Raw genomic sequence first — 25,922 nt, 5'->3', positions numbered from 1 at the left:
ATGTAGTGGCAAAGGGTTGGCCTCATTGTTTACGGGTAGTGGTGGCAGTAGCAGTCTTAGTATCTGAAGCAGTTAAAATAATACAGGGAAGAGATCTTACTGTGGGGACATCTCATGATGTGAACGGCATACTCGCTGCTAAAGGAGACTCATGGCTGTCAGACAACTGTTTACTTAAATATCAGCCTCTACTACTTGAAGGGCCAGTGCTGTGACTGCGCACTTGTGCAACTCTTAACCCAGCCACATCTCTTCCCAGACAATAAAGAAAAGATAGAACACAACTATCAACAAGTAATTGCTCAAACCTAGTTGAGGACTGATCCCGACCTCAACTTATATATATTGATGGAAGTTCCTTTGTAGAAAAAGGACTTCAAAGTGGGGTACGCAGTAGTCAGTGATAACGGAATACTTGAAAGTAATCCCCTCACTCCAGGAACTAGTGCTCAGTTGGCAGAACTAATAGCGCTCACTCGGGCACTAGAATTAGGAGAAGAAAAAAGGGTAAATATATATACAGATTCTAAGTCTGCTTACCTAGTCCTCCATGCCCACGCAGCTATATGGAGAGAAAGGGAATTCCTAACTTCCGAGGGAACACCTATCGAACATCAGGAAGCCATTAGGAGATTATTATTGGTGGTACAGGAACCTAAAGAGGTGGCAGTCTTACACTGCCGGGTCATCAGAAAAAAAAAAAAAGGAAAGGGAAACATAAGTAGAAGAAAACCACCAAGCAGATATTGAAGCCCAAAGAGCCACAAGGTGGGACCCTCCATTAGAAATGCTTATAGAAGGATCTCTAGTGTGGGATAACCCCCTCCAGGAAACCAAGCCCCAGTACTCACAGGAGAATTAGAATAGGAAACCTCACGAGGACATACTTTCCTCCCTTCAGGATGGCTAGCCACCAAAGAATGAAAAATAATTTTGCCTGCAGCTAACCAATGGAAATTACTTAAAACCCTTCACCAACTTTTCACTTAGGCATTGATAGCACCCATCAGATGGCCAAAGCATTATTTACAGGACCAGGACTTTTCAAAACTATCAAGCAGATAGTCAGGGCCTGTGAAGTGTGCCAAAGAAATAATCCCCTGCACTGCAGGCCATACATTTCAATCCCTGTATCTTTAACCTCCTTGTTAAGTTTGTCTCTTCCAGAATTGAAGCTGTAAACTACAAACAGTTCTTCAAATGGAGCCCCAGATGCACTTCGTGACTAAGATCTACTGCGGACCCCTGGACCAGCATGCTAGCCCACGCTCCAATGTTGATGACATTGAAGGCACCCCTCCCAAGGAAATCTCAACTGCACAACCCCTACTATGCCCCAATTCAGCAGGAAGCCGTAGAGAGGTCGTCAGCCAACCTCCCCAACAGCACTTGGGTTTTCCTGTTGAGAGGGGGGTCTGAGAGACAGGACTAGCTGGATTTCCCAGGCCAACTAAAAATCCCTAAGCCTAGCTGGGAAGGTGACCGCATCTACCTTTAAACATGGGGCTTGCAACTTAGCTCAGACCCGACTAATCAGGTAGGAAAGAGAGCTCACTAAAATGCTAATTAGGCAAAAACAGGAGATAAAGAAATAGCCAATCATATATTGCCTGAGAGCACAGCAGGAGGGACAATGATCGGGATATAAACCCAGGCATTCGAGCCAGCAACGGCTACCCTCTTTGGATACCCTCCCTTTGTATGGGAGCTCTGTTTTCACTCTACTAAATCTTGCAACTGCAAATAAATAAATAAATAAATAAATAAATATTTGATTCTCCTCTTAAGTCTTTCTTGGCAAAATCTATACTGATCTAATATAGCTGACACACCTAAGAAACAATATTTGATGGATGATTTTATATCTGGCGACTTAAAACCAATTATTATCTCAACAGTTACTGGGTATGCTACGAACAGAAATATATAAAATAATACTTGACCTAAATATAATAGGGAAACAACAAAAATACCCAAGCTACAATGTGCATGTTGCAAGTAGTAGGTCAACCTTACTAAAAGAAAAGGAACACTGTATAATTTCTAAACTAGTTGGGGTTGGGAGAGTAAAAACAAAAATAACAACCTATCAATACAAAAGAAAACAGGAAAAAAAGGAAACAGGGCAGGCCAAAGAGTACCAAATAAGACAGCAGATAAATATCCAAATACATCAATAAGCACAAGTAAGTAAATGGACTAAATACACCAGTTAAGACAAAGATTTTCCAGCTGGGTGTAGTGGCTCACACCAATAATCCCAGCATTTTGGGAGGCCAAGGGAGGCAGATCACTTGAGGCCAAGAGTTCGAGACCAGCCTGGCCAACCCCGTCTCTTCTAAAAATGCAAAAATTAGCAGGGTGTGGTGGCGCATGCCTGTAGTCCCAGGTATTCTGGAGGCTGAGGCAGGAGAATCACTTGAACCTGGGAGGCGAAGGTTGCAGTAAGTGGAGATCATGCCACTGCACTCCAGCCTGGGGGACAGAGTGAGACTCCGTCTAAAAAAAAAAAAAAAAAAAAGACAGGGATTTTCAGACTATTAATAGATGACTAAATGTATTAAATGGATGAAACTGTTTTTTTCTGGTTTTAGAGACACGGTCTTGCTTTGTAACACCTAGGCTCTAGTGCAGTGGTGTGATCATAGCTCACTGCAGTCCTGAACTCCTTAGCTCAAGCAATCCTCCCGCCTCAGCCTCCTCAGTAGCTTACAACTACAGGCACATGCTACTATGCCTGGATAAGTTTTTATTTTTATTTTTATTTTTGGTAGACTTGAAGCAATGCTCCTGCCTCACCTTCCAAAGCATTGGGATTACAGGCATGAGCTGCCAAACTGAGCCAAGATTTTAAAAAGAAATACAGTGTGGCAAAAATGATGAGTTTTAATATCTAATAATGTAGAAATGTAAGAAATGCTTTCAGATATTGTAGGTGGAAAGTAAACTGTTAAAAACAATACCTATTAAAATAATATATGAATGCAGCCTTGTACAGCAAATATACGAATGCAGCCTTGTACAGCAATCCAATTTCAGAGTCTCTGTCCTAGATATAAACATCAGTATGAAATGATATGTGAACACTGATACTTACAACAGCATTACTTACAACAGTAATATTGCTAAGAAAGAGGTAAATAAACTACCATGCACAAATTTTTTTAAATCCTTTAAAGCCTTGAGCTTCCCATATTTCAGGGACTCCCAAACTTTGATGCACATGAGAATCAACCTGGGGAGCTCTAAAAAAATCTTGATCTCTGGGACACATTCCATACCAATTAAATTTGGGACTGGGAGTCAGGCACCCCAGTATTTTTTTTTTTAAAGACTCCCAGATGATTCCAATTTGCAGCAAAGTTTGAAAGTCATCCGGGTCCCTTGAATCAATTGCTCTGAGGTTCCTCCCTGTTTAGGGTTGCTGGGTTTGGCAAATAAAAATACAGGGTGCCAAGTTTAATCTACCTTGCTCTAACATTCCATCTTTTTTCTATCTCGTTTTAGATGAAAAAAAGGGGTTGTAAGAACACTGAAGAAAAAGTGTTCCTACAGTTTCTCAACAACAATAGTGCAAGTGAAATCAAGACAGAAGTTTCCCAGATAAAGTGATCACAAAACAATGACAAACATATCATCAGATGGATTAAGAGCACTGGCTCTGCATAAGAGAGTTTCAGACTGAAACCATACTTCTGTCATGAACCATCTGTGTGAACCTGGGCAGGTTACATAACTTCTTTAAACATCCATTTCCTCAACTTATACATTAATTGAGTAAGCATCCCTATTTCATGGGGCTGATACAAGCAGTAAATCAATTCGTACATTTCAAAATACTCAGCATAGTCTTTAGCACATAGGATATAACCTCACAAATATTATATTTCTAATCATGCTGTAAATATGCCATTCAAGATTGGCTCTACTACAAGCAATGCTAGCTGATATGGAAATACTAGTGAATGTCTTCATTACTTCTAAGGGAAGGATATGAGTATTGTTAAATTACTCTCTGACTATTTATACAAATAGGCAAGTATCAAGTAAAACAATACCAAGTATAAATCTAAAAGAGTTTTTTAATATGACACTTTAAGCACAAAGAGGACTGTGTATCCTATGTTTAAAGAATATTATTATTTTCCCCATGAAACTGATATTCTAAAATGCCAATGAGCCATGCTTCTCATCTACATCAACAATTGTGCTAAAGGGAAACAGCTGAGGCCCTTCAATACGATGCAGCTAACAGACTGCTACCATAAGCTGATAATGAGAGCTACAATCAGTCAAAGTGACAAGGTTAGATTAGATCCCCATCAATTTCTTTAATAGGCACAATACAGCAATTCATATTTGCATTCATAATCAGGAACCTAAACTGAAAACTATAGAATACACAATAAAATGTCTCAAAAAGTTTTACTGTCAGAAGTACTAATAATGCAGATCAGAAGTCACTGTACAGAGATGGACCATAATTTCATACAGAAATACGAGTTTAACAAAACACCCAGATTCATTTTATTTATAGTATAAACACTATGTGGTTCTTTGATAGCACTGACATAACTTTCATTGCTATTTACAGCTATATAATTACATAAACGCTGACTTTAACTTATTTCTTTGAAAATCTGTTAATATCTGACACCTCAGGAAGCTCTAAATTCCACAAGGGAAAAAAAACCCTCTATAATCAACACTGCCCATATACGCTAGTAAGAAGTACTAAATAAATATTTGCTAAAGGTTACCGAAAGAATAAAAGAAGGTGGGGAATCAATTCTTATCACCCATTAAGAGCAATTATATGGTTTATTTCAATATACATCTTCCTACTCACAATTCTCCAGGCATTTTCATTTAAAACACAGTGGCAAACATCCTTTTTATTCCATTTAATACTATTAGTCTACAGAAACATTAAAATCAAAGTCAATATACATACAAAGCAACTAATTTGTTGAAAGGACTAGTTGGTTTCTTTTTAAATACAGCAATATAAAACATTCCACAAATTGATTACACTCCTTATAAGAGCAAAAAAGCTAACTACCCAATCATACTGAGTGTAGTAATGAGACAGATATTGAAGATGCAAGACTCAAGAGCAGTTTATCTTCATGCCTTAGGGTATCTTTTGCTCTGCACTGCTGACTACACATCTCTCTTCATCCTAAAAGCCTGGGATCTTGCTAAGCACAAAGATCACATTTTATTCTTCTCTGTGCCTGGCATACAGGAGTCAAAAATGGTTTATTAAATTGAGAGACACATGATCTCTGTCCTAAAGAAGACCACCATATAACAGAAGAGGGGTTCCCCCAAAGGTTTGTCCTTGTCTTTTAATCCTTCCGTGTTCTTCCTTGAGTGAACTCATCCACCTTCATAGCTTCAGCTGCCATTTTCATACTGATGAATCTTTGACTCTTAAATCTACATCTCTATCACAAATTTCCTGAGCTCTAAACACAATTGCTTGTGCTGGTCAACCGTTTGTTTAACATATAGACACCTCAAACTTAAAGCTCTTTTTCTCACTCCTAGATCTATCCTACCATATTCTTGTTTTTTGGTTAACGGAATCATTCTCTAAGATATATCAAGTCTTTGTAATAATAAGTATAAGAGTCATTAGAGTTTCCTAAGCAAAAGATAACTATTAGATAATTAGTTCCAGAAAATAATCTAAAATATATTTCATAGGCTGGGCGTGGTGGCTCATGCCTATAATCCCAGCACTTTGGGAAGCCAAGACGGGCAAATCATCCGAGGTCGGGAGTTGGAGACCAGCCTGACCAACATGGAGAAACCCCATCTCTACTAAAAATACAAAATTAGGTGGGTGTGTTGGCGCATGTCTGTAATCCCAGCTACTCGGGAGGCTGAGGCAGGAGAATTGCTTGAACCCGGGAGAAGAAGGTTACGGTGAGTCGAGATTGTGACACTGGGCTGCAGCCTGAGCAACAAGAGCGAAACTCCGTCTCAAAAAAAATAAATAAAATAAAATAAATTTCATGAATGAGCCAATTAGGAAAAAGGGACAGAATAAGGGTGGGTAAATAAAATGGAAGAAAGTGAAAGAGACAATTGATGAGAAAAGCAAGAAAGGTACCCAGAGAGTAAAGAACACGAGCAGACACAAAAGCCCTCATTCAATCAAAAAATATTCTAGGCCGGGCACGGTAGCTCACGCCTGAAATCCCAGCACTTTGGGAGGCCGAGGCGGGGGATCACGAGGTCAGGAGATCAAGACCATCCTGGCTAACACAGTGAAACCCCATCTCTACTAAAAAAAATACCAAAAAAGTTAGCCGGCGTGGTGGCAGCCGCCTGTAGTCCCAGCTACTCGGGAGGCTGAGGCAGAAGAAGGGCATGAACCCGGGAGGCAGAGCTTGCAGTGAGCCAAGTTCGTGCTACTGCACTCCAGCCTGGGCAAGTGAGACTCCATCTCGGAAAAAAAAAAAAAATTCTCTGACCACTTAACAGACACTGATCTCTCTTCTCACCGACCTACTTATTTATTATATCAGCACACTATCCTTTAACTCCAGCTATCACCTCTAAACAAGATCCCCTTCACTCTACTCTCTTCAGTGCCATAGTCAAACATTTGCAACCATTTCAATAATCCTCCAGGGCTCCTCGCTACCTAAAAATTAAGTCCTAATGCCTCCACTTAATATTCAAACTCCTTCACTATTTAATCCTATCTACTCAACCTACTATTCACAAGCTACCATTCCACTCCTTCCCTGAGGCTCCATGAAGACAAGGACCATGTCTGTTTTGTTTACTAAGATGCAGCCAGCACTAGGCACAATGACTGCCATATAGTATGAATAAATAAACTCCATACTCCAGCCTAAATGAACTACTTGTCATTTCACAGATTTTAAACAACTATACCTTTACAGCATGTTCTCTACTCCAGAAAGGCCCAGTCCCTCCCCAGGCTCAATCTTTCACTGTCTAAATCTTCCCTATCCTTTAGAGTCCAGCTCACCAGCTCAAATGCTACCATGAAGCTTTCTTTCATTCCCTAGAAAAATTTATTCCTTCACAGACACTCCTGACATGCCTGTTCACTTCTAATCATTCTTTAAAACTCAACTCAAGCATTATCATTATTAAGCTTTTAAATCCCACCCACATCCAGAACTGATCACCGCTGTTGTGATCAAACCATGCCTCACACAGTTCTCTATTATGGCAATCATACGATTACTAGTTAAGTAGTTCCCTAAGAGCAAGAACAATGTCTTATATATCATATCTGAATTTCTCCTGCATTCACCACAATTCCTGATACCCCATGAAAACTAGAAATATGTCTGCTGAATGAATAAAAATCTAGACAACATATGGATATAGTATATCTTATTACTAACTTAAACCAGATGAGATTTAGAAAGGGACCCAACAGCCCAGACATGCCATGGCCTCAATTTAAAGGTCTACCTAAACAATATTATCCTCAAGATTACAATTATATTGATGTTATCCCCTTTTTGTATCTCTCTACCAAACAATTGGTACTATCCTTGGTCAATTTACCTTTAACTTTACAACATTCTTGCAAGATTATTTCCCAAGTCCTGCAACAGACAAATGTTTCTGTGTAATAAGCAATTTATGCTGAAAATTTGCAAATTAGTTTCAAATGGATCGCAGAACCAAATGAACTACAATAAATTCAGTTTAGCCTATCAGAGTTTGCATTATTAATAAACCATTTATTATATATACAATCCATATGTTAAACAATGACAGAATATCTTAACTCACAATTCTTCCTAAAATTCTCTCTCTCATTAAACATAGTAACAAACTGTGATTGCTCTCTGTTCTCTCTCTCTCACACACACACCACAGTATATGCTCCAAAAGATGTCATTATATAGGGTAAAACAATTTTGCAAATATGGGAAATAAGATGAACATTCTAAGAGAGTTTGTTAGTGCCTAAACTGTTAACTGTATTCACAAATATAAAATATCAGTCAGGAAATCCTGAGGCAGAAAATGAAAAAAAAAAAAAGCAGAAGAAGACTTACTAAGCTTAGGCAAAGTACAGGAAAAAAAGAAGAAACAGGCCCAGATGAAGCAGCTTATGAGGTATGTATCTTATTCTTTTTTATCACGTACAGTCCCCAGTATAATACTTTAAAATAGTGGGCACACATATAATATTAACTGTATAAAAATAATGAAAACGAGGAACATAAGACCCGATACAAAGAGTTAACAGGCCAAGAAAACAGAGTGCTGCTCTTTCAATCTCCTTTACAAACCATAAAGTACATGAAGGGGACATGGCAGAAGCAATACCATCTGTATTAGCCAGGATTCCCTAGAGGGACAGAACTAATAGGATAGATACATATATACAAAGAGGAGTTTTTTAAGTATTAACTCACATGGTCACAAGGTCCCACAATAAGCTGTCTGCAAGCTGAGGAGCAAGGAGAGCCAGTCCAAGTCCCAAACTGAAGAACTTGGAGTCCAATATTTGAGGGCAGGAAGCATCCAGCATGGGAGAAAAATGTAGGCTGGGTGGCTAGGCCAGTCTAACCTTTTCACATTTTTCTGCCTGCTTTATATTCTCTAGCTGTGCTGGCAGCAGCTGATTAGATGGTGGTCACCCAGATTAAGGGGGGGTCTGCCTTTCCCAGCCCACTGACTCAAATGTTAATCTCCTTTGACAACAACCTCACAGACACACCCAGGGTCAATACTTTGCATCCTTCAATCCAATCAAGTTGACACTCAGTATTAACCATCACACCATCCTAAAGGTACAAAGCAAGCAATGCCAATTCCAGGACAAATAGTAACAGAGGAAACGATGGCTGTCTCAGATGCTATGAAAAGACCTTAAGTCATTACACACTAAACAACTTTCAACCCCTACCATTAATGTAAATCTGAAGAGATTACCTTTAATCTTTTTTTTTCATTTTAGATTCAGGGTTGGGGGGTGGGTACATGTAAAGGTCTGTTATATATGTCAATGGCCTAGAAGCGATACTTATTTTTTCTGCAGCACTCTCTCCTCCCACTCTCCAGTAGACCCCAATGTTTATTATTCCCTTCTTTGTGTTCATGAGTTCTCATCATTCGACTCCCATTTGTAAGTGAGAATATGTGGTATTTGGTTTTCTGTTCCTGTGTTAGTTTGCTTAGGATAGTAGCCTCCAGCTCCATCCATAGTCCTAAACAAGAAATAATCTCGTTTCTTTTTCATGGCTGCATAGTATTCCGTGGTGTATATGAACCAAATTTTCTTTATCCAATCTGTCACTAATATGCATTTAGGCTGATTCCATGTCTTTGCTACTGTGAATAGTGCTGCAATGAACATTCACGTGCACGTGTCTTTATAGCTGAATAATTTACATTCCTCTGGGTATACACCAAGTAAAGGGATTGCTGGGTAAAACGGCAGTTCTGCTTTTAGCTCTCTGAGGAATCCCTACACTGCTTTCCACAATGGTTGAACTAATTTACACTCCCAATAGTGTATAAATGTTCCCTTTTCATTGCCACCTTGGTAACATCTGGGTTTTTTTGGGTTTTTTTTCACCTTTTAACAAGAGCCATTCTGACTGGCGTGAGATGGCATCTCACTGTGGTTTTGATTTGTATTTTTCTAATGCTCAGTGATATTGAGCTTTTCTTCATATGCTTGTTGGCCGTATGTATGCCTTCTTTTGAAAAGCGTCTGTTCGGCCGGGTGCAGTGGCTCACGCCTGTAATTCCAGCACTTTGGAAGGCCGAGGCTGGTGGATCACAAGGTCAAGAGATTGAGACCATCCCGGCCAACATGGTGAAATCCTGTCTCTACCAAAAATACAAAAATGAGCTGGGCATGGTGGCACGCGCCTGTAGTCCCAGCTACTCAAGAGGCTGAGGCAGGAGAACAGCTTGAACCCAGGAGGTAGAGGTTGCAGTGAGCCAAGATCACGCCACTGCACTCCAGCCTGGAGACAGAGTGAGACTCTGTCTCAAAAAAAAAAAGAAAAAAGAAAAAAAGAAAAGTGTCTGTTCATGTCCTTTGCCCACTTTTTAATGGGGTTGTTTTTCTCTTGTAAATTTGTTTAAGTTCCTTATAGATGCTGGATATTAGACCTTTGACAGATGCACAATTTGCAAACATTTTCTCCCATTCTATGGACTGTCTGTTTACTCTGCTTATCATTTCTTTTGTTGTAGCTCTTAAGTTTAATTAGATCGCACTTGCCAATTTTTGCTTTTATTGAGATTGCTTTTGGTGTCTTTGTATGAACATTTTGCCCATTCCTATGTCCAGGATGGTATTGCCTAGGTTGTCCTCCAGGGTTTTTAGTTTTGGGTTTTACATTTAAGTCTTTAATCCATCTTGAGTGGATTTTTGTATATGGTGTAAAGAAGGGGTCCAGCTTTATTGGGAAGCAGAGGCGGGAGGATCATAAGGTCAGGAGATCAAGACCATCCTGGCCAACACGGTGAAACCCCGTCTCTATTAAAAACACAAAAAATTAGCCGGGCATGGTGGCAGGAGACTGTAGTCCCAGCTACTTAGGAGGCTGAGGCAAGAGAATGGCGTGAACCCGGCAGGCAGAGCTTGCAGTGAGCCAATATCGTACCACTGCACTCTAGCCTGGGCTACAGAGCGAGACTCCGTCTCAAAAAAAAACCAAAAAAACGAGTGGGTCCAGTTTTAATCTTCTGCATATGGCTAGCCAGTCATCGCAGCATCACTTCTTGAATAGGGAGTCTTTTCCCCATTTCTTGTTTCTGTCAGTTTTGTTACAGATCACATGGTCATAGGTGTGCAGCTTTATTTCTCCCAGAAATAAAGTTCCATCAATCTATGTGCCTTTTGTACCAGTTAACATGCTGTTTGGTTACTGTAGCCCTGCAGTACAGTTTGAAGTCAGGTAACGTGAGGTCCCCAATTTTGTTCTCTTTGCCTAGGACTGCCTTGGCTATTCAAGCTCTTTTTTCGTTCCATATGAATTTTAAAATCATTTTTTCTAGTTCTGTGAAGAATGTTCTTGGTAGTTTGATAGGAATAGCATTGAATCCGTAAACTGCCTCGGCAGTATGGCCATTTTAATGACATTGAGTCTTCCTATCCATGAGCATGGTATGTTTTTTCATTTGTTTGTGTCTTCTCTGATTTCCTTGAGCAGTGTTTTGTAATTCTCATTGTAGCAATCTTGCACCTCCCTGGTTAGCTATATTCCTAGGTATTGTATTCTTTTTGTGGTAATCGGGAATGGGACTGCCTTCCTGATTTGGCTCCCAGCTTGGCTGTTGGTGGATAGGAACACTAGTGATTTTTTGTATGTTAATTTGGTGTCCTGAAACTTTGCTGAATTTGTTTATCAGCTGAAGGAGCTTTTGGGCCAAGATGATGGGGTTTTCTACATATAAAATCATGTCATCTGCAAACAGGGATAATCTGACCTCCTCTCTTCCTACTTGAATGCCCTTTATTTCTTTTTCTTGCCTGATTACTCTGGCTATACCCTAAACTATTTTCATAAATCCTTCAAAGACTACTGTGTCAGGGGTCACCAAGACCACCCCCAGGTTCCATGATCCTCCAGGAGTACTCACAGGACCCTGCATATAATCAGCATATGGAAAAGGTACATGAGGCAAAGTCTGGAAAAAACCAAGCACAAGCTTCTCAGAGTTCGCTCCCAGTGAAGTCACATAAGACACACTTATTTCTTCTAGCAATGCCTGGTAACTATATCCATGAAATGTTGTCTACTGGGAAAGCTCACCAAAGACTCAGTGTTCAAAGTTTTGTTTTGTTTTGTTTTTCTTTTTGAGATGGAGTCTTGCTCTGTCACCCAGGCTGGAGTGCAGTGGCACAATCTTGGCTCGCTGCAAGCTCCACCTCCTGGGTTCACGCCATTCTCCTGCCTCAGCCTCCCGAGTAGCTGGGACTACAGGCACCTGCCACCACGCCTGGCTAATTTTTTTGTATTTTTTTTTAGTAGGGACAGGGTTTCACCGTGTTTGCCAGGATGGTCTTGATCTCCTGACCTCATGATCCGCCCACCTCGGCCTCCCAAAGTGCTGGGATTACAGGTGTGAGCCACTGCGCCCAGCCATTCAAAGTTTTTAATGGAGCTGCTCACACAGGCACCCTCTTGCCTATTACATACCAAAATTTCAGACTCCCAGAAGGAAGGTAAATGTTCAGCATAAATCACATTGTTTGCACAGTAAGTCACTCTTATCATTCAAGGAAATTTTGATCATTGTAGGAAACTGTTTACCATTCAAGTTTCCAGATACCAGCCAAGAGTCGACCTTCCGCACAAGCCCTTCTAAGGATAGCAGTCTTAAGACTGCTATATTAATGGTTTATTGCACACTACTACTATTTCTTAACATTCCTATCTCTTAAGGCCACCAGTCTACACATGCTGAAACCAGCCTTGTTCCCTATACATTCTATAGATAAGACATATCGCAAAAATGAAGAATGACAACTCACTCAATGTTCCTGAGAAAATAAAGGAGAACATACGTTAAACTAGGAATAGGGTCTAGTAAATACTAGTTCTCTATTGCAACTAATTAGCACTAATAATTATATTGTCTGCATGATAGAATGTACCAGTAGCACTCCTTTTCAATCTTTGCTCAGCACTATAAATATACCAGTGCAAAGCAACACATGACAATAATGGCCTAATTAAAAGACTAGTACTGGCCGGGCATGGTGGCTCACACCCTTTGGGAAGCTGAGGTGGGGAGATGGCTTGAACCCAGGAGTTCGAGACCAGCCTGGGCAGTATGGCAAAACCTCATCTTAAAAAAAAAAAGAAAAAGGGAGGCCCCACATGGGATTTGGCCCGGGTACTCATGTGAGCTGCTGCTCTTGTGGTTGGTGAGACTGCCTGGGTCTAGGGTGCGGAGCTCCTCCGTGGCCGCAAGGACATCACCATGCCTAAAGCACCAAAGGGAAAAAGTGCAGGACGGGAAAAAAAAAAGTCATTCATCCATATAGTAGAAAAGCAGTTCAAATTATGACAGAGGCCCACAAACAAGAAAAAAAGGAAAAATTGAAGAATGAAAAGGCCTTCTGTTTCAATCTTATTGGTGAAAAACTGCAATGGTTTCAAAATCATCTTGATCCCCCCCAAAAAAAGATATTCAAACAAAGATGCCTGTGAACTGAAAGGTACTTAAATAAATTTAGCAGTGAGCTGGAGCAGATTGAGCAACGGGCAGGGGAGGCGGCACTGTTCCCAGGACACCATCATCAAGCAGACAATGGAGCGGGAGGGACAGCAGTATGAAGGATATGGCCTTGAGAATCCAGACATTCTAAATGCAAGTAATCTGAAAACATTTAGGGAATGAGACTTTGATCTGAAGAAACTGCCAAACATTAAAATGAGAAAAATCTACGCTGATGCAATTTCCAAGAAGTGCAAGAGGAAAACTATTATAATTGTAGACCAAGATTTAGGGGAATTGGAACTAAACGATGAATCAAATGACTCAGATGAGGAAATGACTGCAGTAGCCTAACGGTCTTCACTTGAATTCAAAATGAATAATTTGAGAGCTTCAAATTACATTCATTGATTATGGTACATAATCATCAAGATACAAGAATTTGATGTTGACATTCTCTTATACGATGAGAGTTTCATTTGCAGTTTCAAAAATGGTGTTAAGATTTTTTTTTTTTAAAGACGGAGTCTTGCACTGTCACCTGGGCTGGAGTGCAGTGGTAACATCTCGGCTCACTGCAACCTCCACCTGCCAGGTTCAAGCAATTCTCCTGCCTAAGCCTCCCAGGTTGCTGGGATTACAGGCACCCACCACCACACCCAACTAATTTGTTTTGTGTTTTTTTAGTAGAGACAGCATTTCACCATGTTGGCCAGGCTGGTCTCTAACTTCTGACCTCGTGATTCACCCGCCTCAGACTCCCAAAGTGCTGGAATTACAGGCGTGAACCACCACACCTGGCCTATGACATTTACTTTAAAATGAAGATTGCTTTTCATTTACATTAAGTTGCTAAAATAGATAGATATGATCTGCAAAAGTTGTTTAATCTTTTTCATCTGAATTTCAGGCCGGGAGGGAGCCATATAACTAAGGACAGAAAATGTTTTGTTTTTCTTGTATATTTACAATCACCTAATTTCACATTTTGTGAAATGGACAGTAACCTGTTTCCTAAAAGATTCCTGTGGGTACTTTTTGGGCTGTGATAATAGCAAAATTGTCTTTCAGTAATAATGTCAAATTAATCCTTCTTTTAAACATTAAACCTATTTTCCTTTCTTTACAACATAAGGGAAAATGTGATAAGAAATTTGTATACACTGGTGGATTATAGACTATTATTTATCTTTTGAACCAGAGTTAAATGGTTAAAAAAAAATCCATGATGATTGTTATTATCTCCCACAATTAATTTATCTTTTGAAATGGGGATAAACAGGCTGGACTTGGTGGCTCATGCCTGTAATCCCAGCACTTTAGGAGGCCAAGGTGGGCAGATCACGAGGTCAGGAGATCAAGACCATCCTGGCTAACACAGTGAAACCCCATCTCTACTAAAAATACAAAAACTTAGCCAGGCATGGTGGGGGGCGCCTGTAGTCCCAGCTACTCAGGAGGCTGAGGTGGGAGAATGGTGTGAACCTGGGAGGCGGAGCTTGCAGTGAGCCAGATCACACCACTGCACTCCAGCCTGGGCAACGGAGCGAGACTCCATCTCAAAAAAAGAAAAAGAGGATAAAGAATTTCAGTTTAGCTCCTTTTAACTGTATATTATTTTTTGCTTTTTTATTGTGAAAAGTGATAGGTTTTATTTGTGGAGAGAGAACTAAAGATTAGAGAACCAGTGATTTTAATTATGTTACTATTTCCTCTAAGAGACAAATTAAATTGACATACAATTCAGTATTTTCAGTATCATGAAAAACATGAATGTTGTACAATGTTCTCCCTCAAAAAACTTGTTAAATGTAAGTATCCTTAATATGTTTTTAAAAGAGCACAATGCAGGTGTATTTGAGTCTTTTCAAGAAAATAATAAAAACATGAATGCTGTATTAGGTTAACTGGATATCAACTAAGTCTTGTTAACAATTTAAAGTATCATAACTTTTTTTAACCTCTGAAAATTAAAAATAAAATTTATTTCTGCAATTTCAAAAAAGGAAAAGGAAAAAAACAAAAAGACTAGCTCTGACAATTTTTGTACAAGAGTAAAAACAAAACCTGTACTTACAACTTTTTACTGGTGGTTTAATAATGCCATTCTCCTTGACATACATGACACCTTACCAAAAACTTGCATAAACATTCTCCCATGTATTCTAACCATCAACAAATTCAGTAAGAGCTCTTTCTGTAACCTCAACTGCTATGGTATGAATGTTCCCCAAAATCCATGTGCTGGAAATGTAATTCCCAATGCGACAGTGGTGGGAGGTTGGGCCTTTTGAGAGGTGTTTAGGTCGTGAAAGCTCTGTTCTCATGAATGGATTAACGTCACTATAAAAAGTGCTTGCAGGAATGGATTTCTTCTCTACTGCCCTTCCACTTTCTGCCATGTGAGGAAACAGCAAGAAAGCCCTCACCAGATGCTGGTACCTTGATCTTGGGCCTCTGAGCCCCTAGAACTCTAAGAAATAAATCTTGGTTCCTTATAAATTACCCAGTTTCGAGTATTCTGTCATAGCAGCAGAAAATGGACTAACACACCAATCAACCAACCAATTTATCTAAAAATTTTTTTTATTTTAAATGCCTTTTAAAATTTTAGAGGTTTGGCAGGTGTAGTGGCTCACAACTGTAATCCCGACAGTTTGAAGTCCGAGGCAGGAGGATTGCTTGAGTCCAAGGGCTTAAGACCAAACTGGGAAACACTGTAAAGTCCCATCTCTACAAAAAGTTTAAAAATAAAAATTAAGCTGGGAGCGGTGGCTCACACCTATAATTCCAGTACTTTGGGAGACTGAGGCGGGTGGATCACTTGAGGCCAGGAGTTTGGGACCAGCCTGACCAACATGGTGAAACACCATCTCTACTAAAAATACTAAAAATTAGCTGGGCGTGGTGGCAGGCACCTGTAATCCCAGCTACTCAGGAAACTGAGGCAGGAGAATCACTTGACCCGGGAGTCGGAGGTTGTAGTGAGCCAAGATTGCGTCATTGCCCTCCAACTTGGGCAACAAGAGTGAAACTCCATCTCAAATAAATAAATAAATAAATAAAGTTTTAAAATAAGCAAATAAAAATAAAAATTAGCCAGGTATGGTGGCCCACGCCTGTAGTCCCAGCTACTCAGGAGGCTGAGGCAGGAGAATCACTTCAGCCTAGGAAGTTAACGCTGCGGTGAGCCAAGGCTGCACCACTGCACTCCAGCCTGGGTGACAGAGCAAGACCCTGTCTCAAAAACAAAAACCAAAACAAAAAAGTAAGGCTGTCTATAATTTTTGTAAGACAAATTCAAGATAAGAAAAAAAAATTTAGACATCACTATTTTTAAGGTATCCTAAATTCTTTACAAATTAACACAAAAGAGAGGATAAAAAATGCTTAACAATTCAAGATGAAATTCAGCTCTGAATTTGTTCAAAGTAATTAATGCGTTCTTTTACTTCTCTCTTAAGGATGCTCTTGAGAGTACGCTAAGACCGCTAATATACTGCTCAAGTTTCATGAAATTTCACAACTTTTATTTTAAAACCTCTTAACATTACTCGTATACCTTTGAAAAGACACTAGATGGCATTAGAAACAAGTTCTTCTTACAAAAAGAAAAACCAAGAGTGAAAAGGACAGCAATTCTTAAGTGAATGCACTTTATCTAAACTCCTACAGTTCTTAACCAAGTTGAATACTTCACTAACATTATCTATCCTTTCACATGTAATTTTTTCATGCTCCCCTACATTCCTTTTCTCCGTACTCTCTCCCATAGAGAGTAATCCACAGCTTCCAAGTCCACATCTATAGCCCTAAACTGCTATGCTTTACTCTGGACATCTAACTCTTGAAAGGATACCTAAAAAGTAGATATCCACATGCAAAAAAATAAACTCTTACCTCACACTGAATATAAAAACTGACTCAAAATGGGTCAATGAAGTAAATATAAGAGGTAAAACCATAAAATTCATAGAAGAAAACCTAGAAATAAATCATGACCTTGGAGCTGGCAAAGGATTCTTAGATATGAAACCAAAAGCATAAGCAGCAACAGAAAAACACAGATAAGTTGGACTTCATCAAGGGCATTTTTAAACTTCAAAGGACATTATCAACAAACTAAAAAGATAACGAGAATGAGAGAAAATATTTGGAAATCATAAAACTAAGGGTCTAATATCCAGAATATATAACAAACTTAAAACTCAACAACAACAAAAATTCAATTACAAATGGGCAAAAGACTTGTACAGACATTTTTCCAAAGAAGATATATAAATGGTCAAAAAACACATGAAAAGATGCTCAACATCATTAGTCATCACAGAACTACAAATCAAAACCACAATGAAGTACCACTTCATACTCACCAGGATAGTATAATTAAACAATAATTTTTTAAATGGAATATAACGAGTTGACAAAGATATAGAGAAATTGAAACCTTCGGTACACTGCTAGTGGAACTGTAAAATGGAAAGCTATTACGGAGAAGTTTGGTAATTCCTCAAAAAGTTAAATTACCATATTTCTTTGCGATTCCACCCCAGGTATATCCCCCAAAGAACTGAAGACAAGTACACAAGTATATGTATAGTTCATAGCAGCACTATTCACAGTATCCAAAAGGTGGAAACAGCCCAGTGTCCATCAATGGATAAAAAGTTGTGTTGGACACATACAATGAGATATTATTCAACCAAAAAAAGGAATAAAGTACCAATATATGCTAGAATGTGGATGAACATCCAAACATTATGCTAAATGAAATAAACCAGATACAGAAGGTCACATATGTATAATACTATTTATATAAAATATCCAGAATAGAGAACTCCATAGAGACAAAATGCAAATTGCATGGAAGGGGAGTAGGGAGAAAGGGCTTAATGGATAAGAGGTTTAAATCTAAAGTAACAGACGGGTTTTGCAACTAGATAGAGGTGGCAGTTGTATTGTGAAAAACAGATCTGCCAGTACTAAATGCCACTGAATTGTTCACTTTAAAATGGTTGATTTTGTTACGCAAATTTCGTATCAATAATTTTAAAAGGATATGTACACCAGATTACCTGTCATCATCTGAGAATCATACTCATTAATTTCCTCCCCAAAACCTGTTCCTTTTCCTGTATTCTCAATTTCAGATAAAAGTACCAGCCAGGTACAGTGGCTCATTCCTATAATCCCAGTCAGTACTTAGGGAGGCCAAAGCAGGTGGATCGCTTGAGCCTGGGAGTTCGACACAGAAGAATACAATGATCACCTCGTGGCAATCAAGCAGACCATCTGGAGACAAAAACTCCTTATCTGAAAAATCAAAAAGTAATTAGACTTCTCTATTATATAAAGCCAGCGTCTGGTACCAGGCTTCTTTCCCAAAAATGTATATGTAACTAGAATTTCTATACATCTCCAGAATGCATGCATGTCAAAACTCATTTTGCAACCCTTGCTGACATCAAGGCACCCAAAGTCTACAAATGTAATAATTTATCATGGCCTACATAACTAATAGGATCCAAATTACCCTAAGGCTCTGCTTTAAAGTCCATAAATACCCCTAAGGAAAATCCACTGCAACACAGTCCTCTCTTGCTGAATGCAGCACTGTACTGCACTCTGCTGCAGCATTCTATCTAATAAAACTTTCCTTTCTAAACCTATACTGCTGTCAGTAAATTCTTTTACGACCAGTGAGCCAACCACTCTCCACTGCTGGGGTTCTGACACCTCGCCCAGCAGAGACTAGCCTGCACAACATGGCCAAATCCTGTCTCTACAAAAAAGTCAAAAAATTAGCCAGGCATGGTGGTATGCATCTGTGGTCCCAGCTATATATATAAGGAATATATATATTTCTTACCATATCACGGTAATTATATATATACAGAAGAAATATACACATATGTTAAGAAATATATACAATATTTCTTACTGTATCACAGATACTAATAACTACTTGAAGTACCGAAGCATAAAAAGAAAAAAAAATACACAATTTTGTTCATACTGTTAAATGAAAAACCTGAGACAAGTTAAATTTAATGACTTAATTGAACAAAAAACAGATTTGCCAGGTGCGGTGGCTCACCCTTGTAATTCCAGCACTCTGGGAGGCAGAGGCGGAGACTGGAGGATTGCTTGAGCCCAGAAGTTTGAGACCAGCCTGGGCAGCACAGGGAGCCCCCACCCCCAACCCCCATTACAAATAATACGAAAAAAAAAACTGTGGTCCCAGCTACTGGGAAAGGTGAGGGAGGGAGCAGCCTGAGGCAGAAGCATCACTCAAGCCCAGGAGGTCCAGGCTGCAGTGAGCCATGTCATTGCACTCCACCCTGGGTGACTAAGCAAGTCCCTGTCTCAAAAAAATAGAGAGATTAATGAACCAGTTAGCATTCAGTATCAAATGCAGTTCAGAATGCTCCATCCCCCAATACATGTAGGCTATATTTATGGCCAGAGAAACAAATGACATACAGAAGTAGCCTGATGGGCTGCAGTTCAGGTGTTTGCCTTATTTGAACATGCTTTGGCAATATTCAGCCTATATGATTGGTTGAAAATTTGGCTGCTATGCTTGACTGAGACTCAGCTACTTGTTACAGGAGTATACTCTCAGGTTAGGTTGCAGGTAGTTTATATATTAAATTAGGTTATAGTTCACTATGTAGGGAGGTAGCTTTTGGCTGCCTCTAAATTTAACTACAAATCTGGCACTATGCTATTTTAAATGGATTGTCTCATTTCATCCTGAAAACTCCATGAGGAAAGTCTTAACATTATTTTGATTTTAAAGATGAGAAAATAGAGGCTTAAAGAAGTTCAGTGACTTGTAGAGCGTCATATGATTACTAAGTGGCAGGAGTAAGACCTGGAACACAGGTGTACAGCCTGAGTTTGTATTTACTTCTGTAAAGTATAAGGCATTCACAATGATTTCATTCAAATATATTTTCTTGAGTAGAAATGAAAAAAGTACAAATTAATGGGTAAACCCACAGGAGTTGTATGCAAAGAACATTCATTATGACTTCTAGATTTCTACCTCCAAAGGTAGAAGGTAGTGATATGTATTAAAATCCAAACAGACAACAAAATCTGTTAATAACTCTTTAACACAAGTATCACTCATCATTCCACCCCTTTGTAGATACACTTCAATTTGTCCTCATCCCATTAAAAATAAACACTCATGGGCAAACTTTTTCTTTCTGATAAAAGTCAATTTTTTTCCTTTTATAGGTCAAGCTTTTTTTACTCCAAGAAACCTTTGCCCCACCTAAAATCACAAAAACCCGTTTTCCTCTACACATTTTATGATTTAAGCTCTTACATTTGGTCAGTTGCCCATTTCAAGTTAATTTTTGTACAGCTAAGTATCAAGGTTGATATTTTTATGTGAATTGTTTCAACATCACTTGTTATAAAGACTACCTTTTCTCCCATTAAATTGCCTTGGCAAATTTGTCTATTTGATTCCAGTGATCTATATATCTATCCTTATACCAATAATCACACTGACCTGACTACTGTACCTTTATAAAGTCATAACATAAGTTTGATTCTGGTCTTCTTTTTAATATTGTTTTGGTTATTCTAGGTCCTTTACATTTCAATATACATTTGAAATCAGCTTGATATTTTCTGAAAAATACTACCTGGGTTTCGATCGGGATTGCATTACATCTATAGCTTAACGGAGAAAATTTACATCTTCATGATATGAGTCTTCCTAGACTGGGCACCAGGTGGTTCATGCCTGTAAACCAGCATTTTGGCAGGCCAGGGCAAGAGGATGGCTTGAGTACAGGAGTCCAAGACCAGCCTGGGCAATATGGCAAAACCCCATCTCTACAAAAAATACAAAAATTAGCCAGACGTGGCTGGGTGGTGGCTCACGCCTGTAATATCAGCACTTTGGGAGGCCGAGGCAGGCAGATCACAGGGTCAGAAATTCGAGACCAGCCTGGCCAACATGGTGAAACCCCGTTTCTACTAAAAACATAAAAAATCAGCCGGGCATGGTGGCAGGCACCTGTAGTCCCAGCTACTCGGGAGGCTGAGGCAGGAGAATCACTTGAACCCGGGAGGCGGAGGTTGCGGTGAGCTGAGACCACGCGACTGCCCTCTAGCCTGGGCAACAGAGCAAGACTCCGTCTCAAAAAAAAAAAAATCTGTGATAGTGCCTGTAGTCCCAGCTACTCCAAAGGCTGAGGTGGGAGGATCACTGGAGCCCAGGAGGCAGAGGTCACAGTGAGCCAAGATCACACCCCTACACTCCAGCCTGGATGACAGAGTGAGACCCTGTCACAAAGGAAAAAAAAAAGGAAAGATATGGGTCTTCTAATACACAAAAATATTTTATCTCTCCATTTATTTAGGTCTTCTTTAATTTGTCTCAGTAATGTTTTGTAGTTTTCAATGTACTGGTCTTCCAAATGGTTTCTGAAATTTATCTTCAAGTAGTTCATATTTTTAAACTATTGCAAACAGTCTTGATTTTTTAAGTTTTGATTTCTAGTGATTCACTGTTAGTATAGAAGGATACAATAGATTTCCACATTTTTTGTATATAAATGTTTGTGTAAAACACTGATAAGAAAATGAAAATGTAAGTCACAGAATACGTTTAGAAGGCATATAGTTGATATATAACTTGTATCCAGAATATACAAAGAATTCCTGAAACTCAAGACAAAAAAAAACAATTTTTTAAATCGACAAAAGGTTTGAACAGACATTTCATCACAGAATATATATATATGAAAATAGCTGACTGGGCGCAGTGGCTCACGCCTGTAATCCCAGCATTTTGGGAAGCCAAGGTAGGTGGATCACCTAAGGTCAGGAGTTCAAGAAGAGCCTGGCCAACATGGCAAAACCCCGTCTCCATTAAAAATACAAAAATTAGCCAGGCATGGAGGTGCACGCCTGTAATCCCAGCTGCTCAGGAAGCTAAGGCAAAAGAATTGCTTGTTCGGAATGGAGTTGCAGTGAGCCAAGATGGTGCACTAAAATCCAGCAAGAAACAGACCGAGAACTCCATCAAAAAAAAAAAAGAGACCTGGGGCCCAGGTGGCTCAAGCCTATGAAATCCAAGCACTTTGGGAGGCGAGGCAAGCCCGGGATCACAAGGATCAGGAGATCGAGAGACCATTCTGGCTAACATGGTGAAAACCCATCTCTACTAAAAATACAAAAACTAGCCGGGCAAAGTGGCGGGTAGCCTGTAGTCCCAATACTCGGGAGGCTAGGCAGAATGGTAAGCAGGAGATCAGCCGCCTGCACTCCAGCCTGGGAGTAAGCGAGAGACTTAGATGCTCAAAAAAAAGAATATATATATATATATATATAAATTGGCAAATGAGCACACAAAAATATGTTCAATCTCATTAGTCATTAGAGAAATGCAAATTAAAACCACAATGAGAAACTCCTACACATCCACTAGTATGGCCAAAATTTTTAAAATGATAGCTGGGCATGGTGAAACCATGTACCTAAAGAATCCCCAACGCCGGAGGCTGAAGTTAGATTGGATCACCTGAGGTTAGGAGTTCGAGACAAGCCTGACCAACACGGCGAAACCCCATCTCTGCTAAAAATACGAAAATTAGCTGAGCATGGTGGCATGCGCCTGTAATCTCAGCTACTTGGGAGGTTGAGGGAGGAGAATGGCTTGAACCCGGGAGGCAGAGGTTGCAATGAGCCGAGATTGTGCCATTGCACTTCAGCCTGGGCAACAAGAGTGAAACTCCATCTCAAAAAAAAAAAAAAAAGGTGATAATACCTAGTACTGATAAGATGTGGAGCAACTGCTGGTGGAAACGCAAAAATGGTATAGCCACTTTACAAAACAGGTTGGCAGTTTCTTATAAAGACAAATTTACACTGGTAAATAAACATTCCACCAGTCTCATTCCTAGGTATTTACCCAAGAGAAATAAAAGCATATTCTACACCAAAAAAAAAAAAAAAAAAAAAAAACGTATATGAACTTTCATAGCAGCTCTCTGCCTAACAGGCAAAAACTGGAAACAACCCATATGGTCATTAACTAGGGAATGGAAAAGTCTGTACACCCATGCCAATGGAACCCTTTTCAGCAATAAAGAGGAACAAACTACTGACACTCAAAACAACATGGATGAATCTCAGAAGGAGATTCTGAGATTGAGAAAAAACACAAAAGACTACATACTGTATTGATTCCATTTCTATGAAATTCTGGAAAAGGCAAAACTGCAGTGACAAAAAGCACATCAGTAGTTGCCAAAGGCTGGGCCTGGGGAGAGAGAACAGACAGCAAAGGGACACAAGCGAACATGGGGTGGCAGACATATTCTATACCAGGTCCATGGCCTGTTAGGGACCAGGCCACATGGCAAGAGATGAGCTGCATGAGGGTGAGCATTACCGCCTGAACTCCATCTCCTGTCAGATCAGCAGCACAGCATTAGATTCTCATAGGGGCACGAACCCTATTGTGAACTGTGCATACGAGGGATTCTAGGTTGCACACTCCTCATGAGAATCTAGCTGATGCCTGATGATCTGAGGTGGAACAGTTTCATCCTGAAACCATCTCCCATCCCCCCTCCACCCATCTGTGGAAAAACTGTCTTCCATGAAACCAGTCCCTGGTGCCAAAAAGGTTGGGGAATGCTGTTCTGTTCTATACCATAATTCTTATATATCTATATCATAATCGTGGTGGTGGTGACACAACTGTATACATCTGCCAAAAGTCATCAAACTGAACACTTAAAATGGGTGAATTTTATTCTATGTAAACTATACCTCAATAAAGCCAACTGACATATAGATATAGATATCTCCACCTTTCACAATAGAAAATGCAAAACTACAGGGGCAGAAAGGTAATACTGAAAGGGGAAGTGCTGAATTTGGAATCTCTTTATAACACTGAAGTAGGTAAAACAAACATCTATGGGTTTTTCCTCTTTGAACTTGTGAAAATTAAGGAAAAATAAATTAAGAATGATGGGATTACTTTTCAACTAAAATAATATAAATTAAAGAAAGAATCTTTTTAACGATGAGAAAAGGTTCTAAGAAAAGTCTTGGAGTTTTGTTACTTCCTTTAAAAGCATACTCTGGCTGGGCGCGGTGGCTCAAGCCTGTAATCCCAGCACTTTGGGAGGCTGAGACGGGCAGATCACGAGGTCAGGAGATCGAGACCATCCTGGCTAACACGGTGAAACCCCGTCTCTACTAAAAAAACACAAAAAACTAGCCGGACGAGGTGGCGGGCGCCTGTAGTCCCAGCTACTCGGGAGGCTGAGGCAGGAGAATGGTGTGAACCCGGGAGGCGGAGCTTGCAGTGAGCTGAGATCCGGCCACTGCACTCCAGCCTGGGCGACAGAGCCAGACTCCGTCTCAAAAAAAGGAAAAGCATACTCCATGTGACCTTGACAGACAGTTCTAAAATATTATTAAAGTATAATACTAATCAAAGCCACAGTGAGAGACCACTTAACACCCACTATGATGGCTATAATTAAAAAAACAGAAAAGTGTTGGCAAGATGCAGTGAAACTGGAACCCTAATGTATTTCTGGGAAGAATATAAAATGGTGCAGCAAACCAAAAGCTTGGTAGTTCTTCAAAAAATTAAACAAAGAATTACTGTATCATCCAACAAGTCTACTCTTAGGTATAGGTACATACCCAAAAATACAGAAAACAAGTACTCAAAACAAGTTCATGTACACAAATGCTCACAGCAGTATTATCTACAATGGCTAAAAGGTAGAAACAACCCAAATGTCTATCAGCAGACAAACAGATAAACAAAGTGTGGCTTATCCATCCAATGGAATCTTATTCAGTCATAAAAAGGAATAAAGTATTGATACATGCTATAATGCAGAAAAATCGTGAAAGCATTGGGCTAAGTGAAAAAAGCCAGGCATAAAAGGTCACATATTTTATGATTCCATTTATATGAAATGTTAGAATAGGTAAATCCACAGAGACAAAAAGCAGATTAGTGGTTGCCAGAGCTAGAATGAGGGTGGAATGAATAAGGACTGTTTAATGGTAGAGGATTTTTTTTGCAAGGGATGGTGGTGAAAATGTCTTAAAACTTGATAAAGGTGGTGGCTGCACACATTGTGAATGCACAAAATGCCACTAAAGTGTACACTTTAAAATGGTTGATTTTTTTTTTTTTTTTTTTTTTTTTTTTTGAGACGGAGTCTTGCTCTGTCACCCAGGCTGGAGTGCAGTGGCCGGATCTCAGCTCACTGCAAGCTCCGCCTCCCGGGTTCCCGCCATTCTCCTGCCTCAGCCTCCGGAGTACCTGGGACTACAGGCGCCCGCCACCTCGCCCGGCTAGTTTTTTTGTATTTTTTAGTAGAGACGGGGTTTCACCGTGTTCGCCAGGATGGTCTCGATCTCCTGACCTCGTGATCCGCCCGTCTCGGCCTCCCAAAGTGCTGGGATTACAGGCTTGAGCCACCGCGCATTTTATGTTATATGAAAATCTCAACAAAATTCAATAATAATATGGCACCCAAAATGACATGTCATATTCAACATGAGAACTGATGATAAAATGTTCAACAGAATATCTTATCTTTTGTTCCAGTTAGAAATATTCCCAATTCAGTTTAAGATTATAGCAGTTTGCTATAATCATAGTATCATGTTAGAATGGTTATTGGTAATCATGACTTGAACATTTTAGAATACTT

At 39.6% G+C, this 25,922-nt stretch overlaps 1 protein-coding gene and 1 pseudogene across 6 annotated transcripts in view; one reads left to right on the top strand and one right to left on the bottom strand.

Annotated features, from left to right (window-relative positions):
• MAST2 (microtubule associated serine/threonine kinase 2) overlaps positions 1-25,922 on the bottom strand; it is a 256,656-nt gene that overhangs the window by 190,064 nt on the left and 40,670 nt on the right. The window lies entirely within an intron of this gene.
• LOC103884663 lies at positions 12,961-13,551 on the top strand (annotated as a pseudogene).

Source organism: Papio anubis, chromosome 1 (assembly GCF_008728515.1).
Source record: "Papio anubis isolate 15944 chromosome 1, Panubis1.0, whole genome shotgun sequence".
In the NCBI taxonomy this organism is placed as follows: domain Eukaryota; kingdom Metazoa; phylum Chordata; class Mammalia; order Primates; family Cercopithecidae; genus Papio; species Papio anubis.
This window is presented reverse-complemented; position numbering and strand designations above follow the sequence as displayed.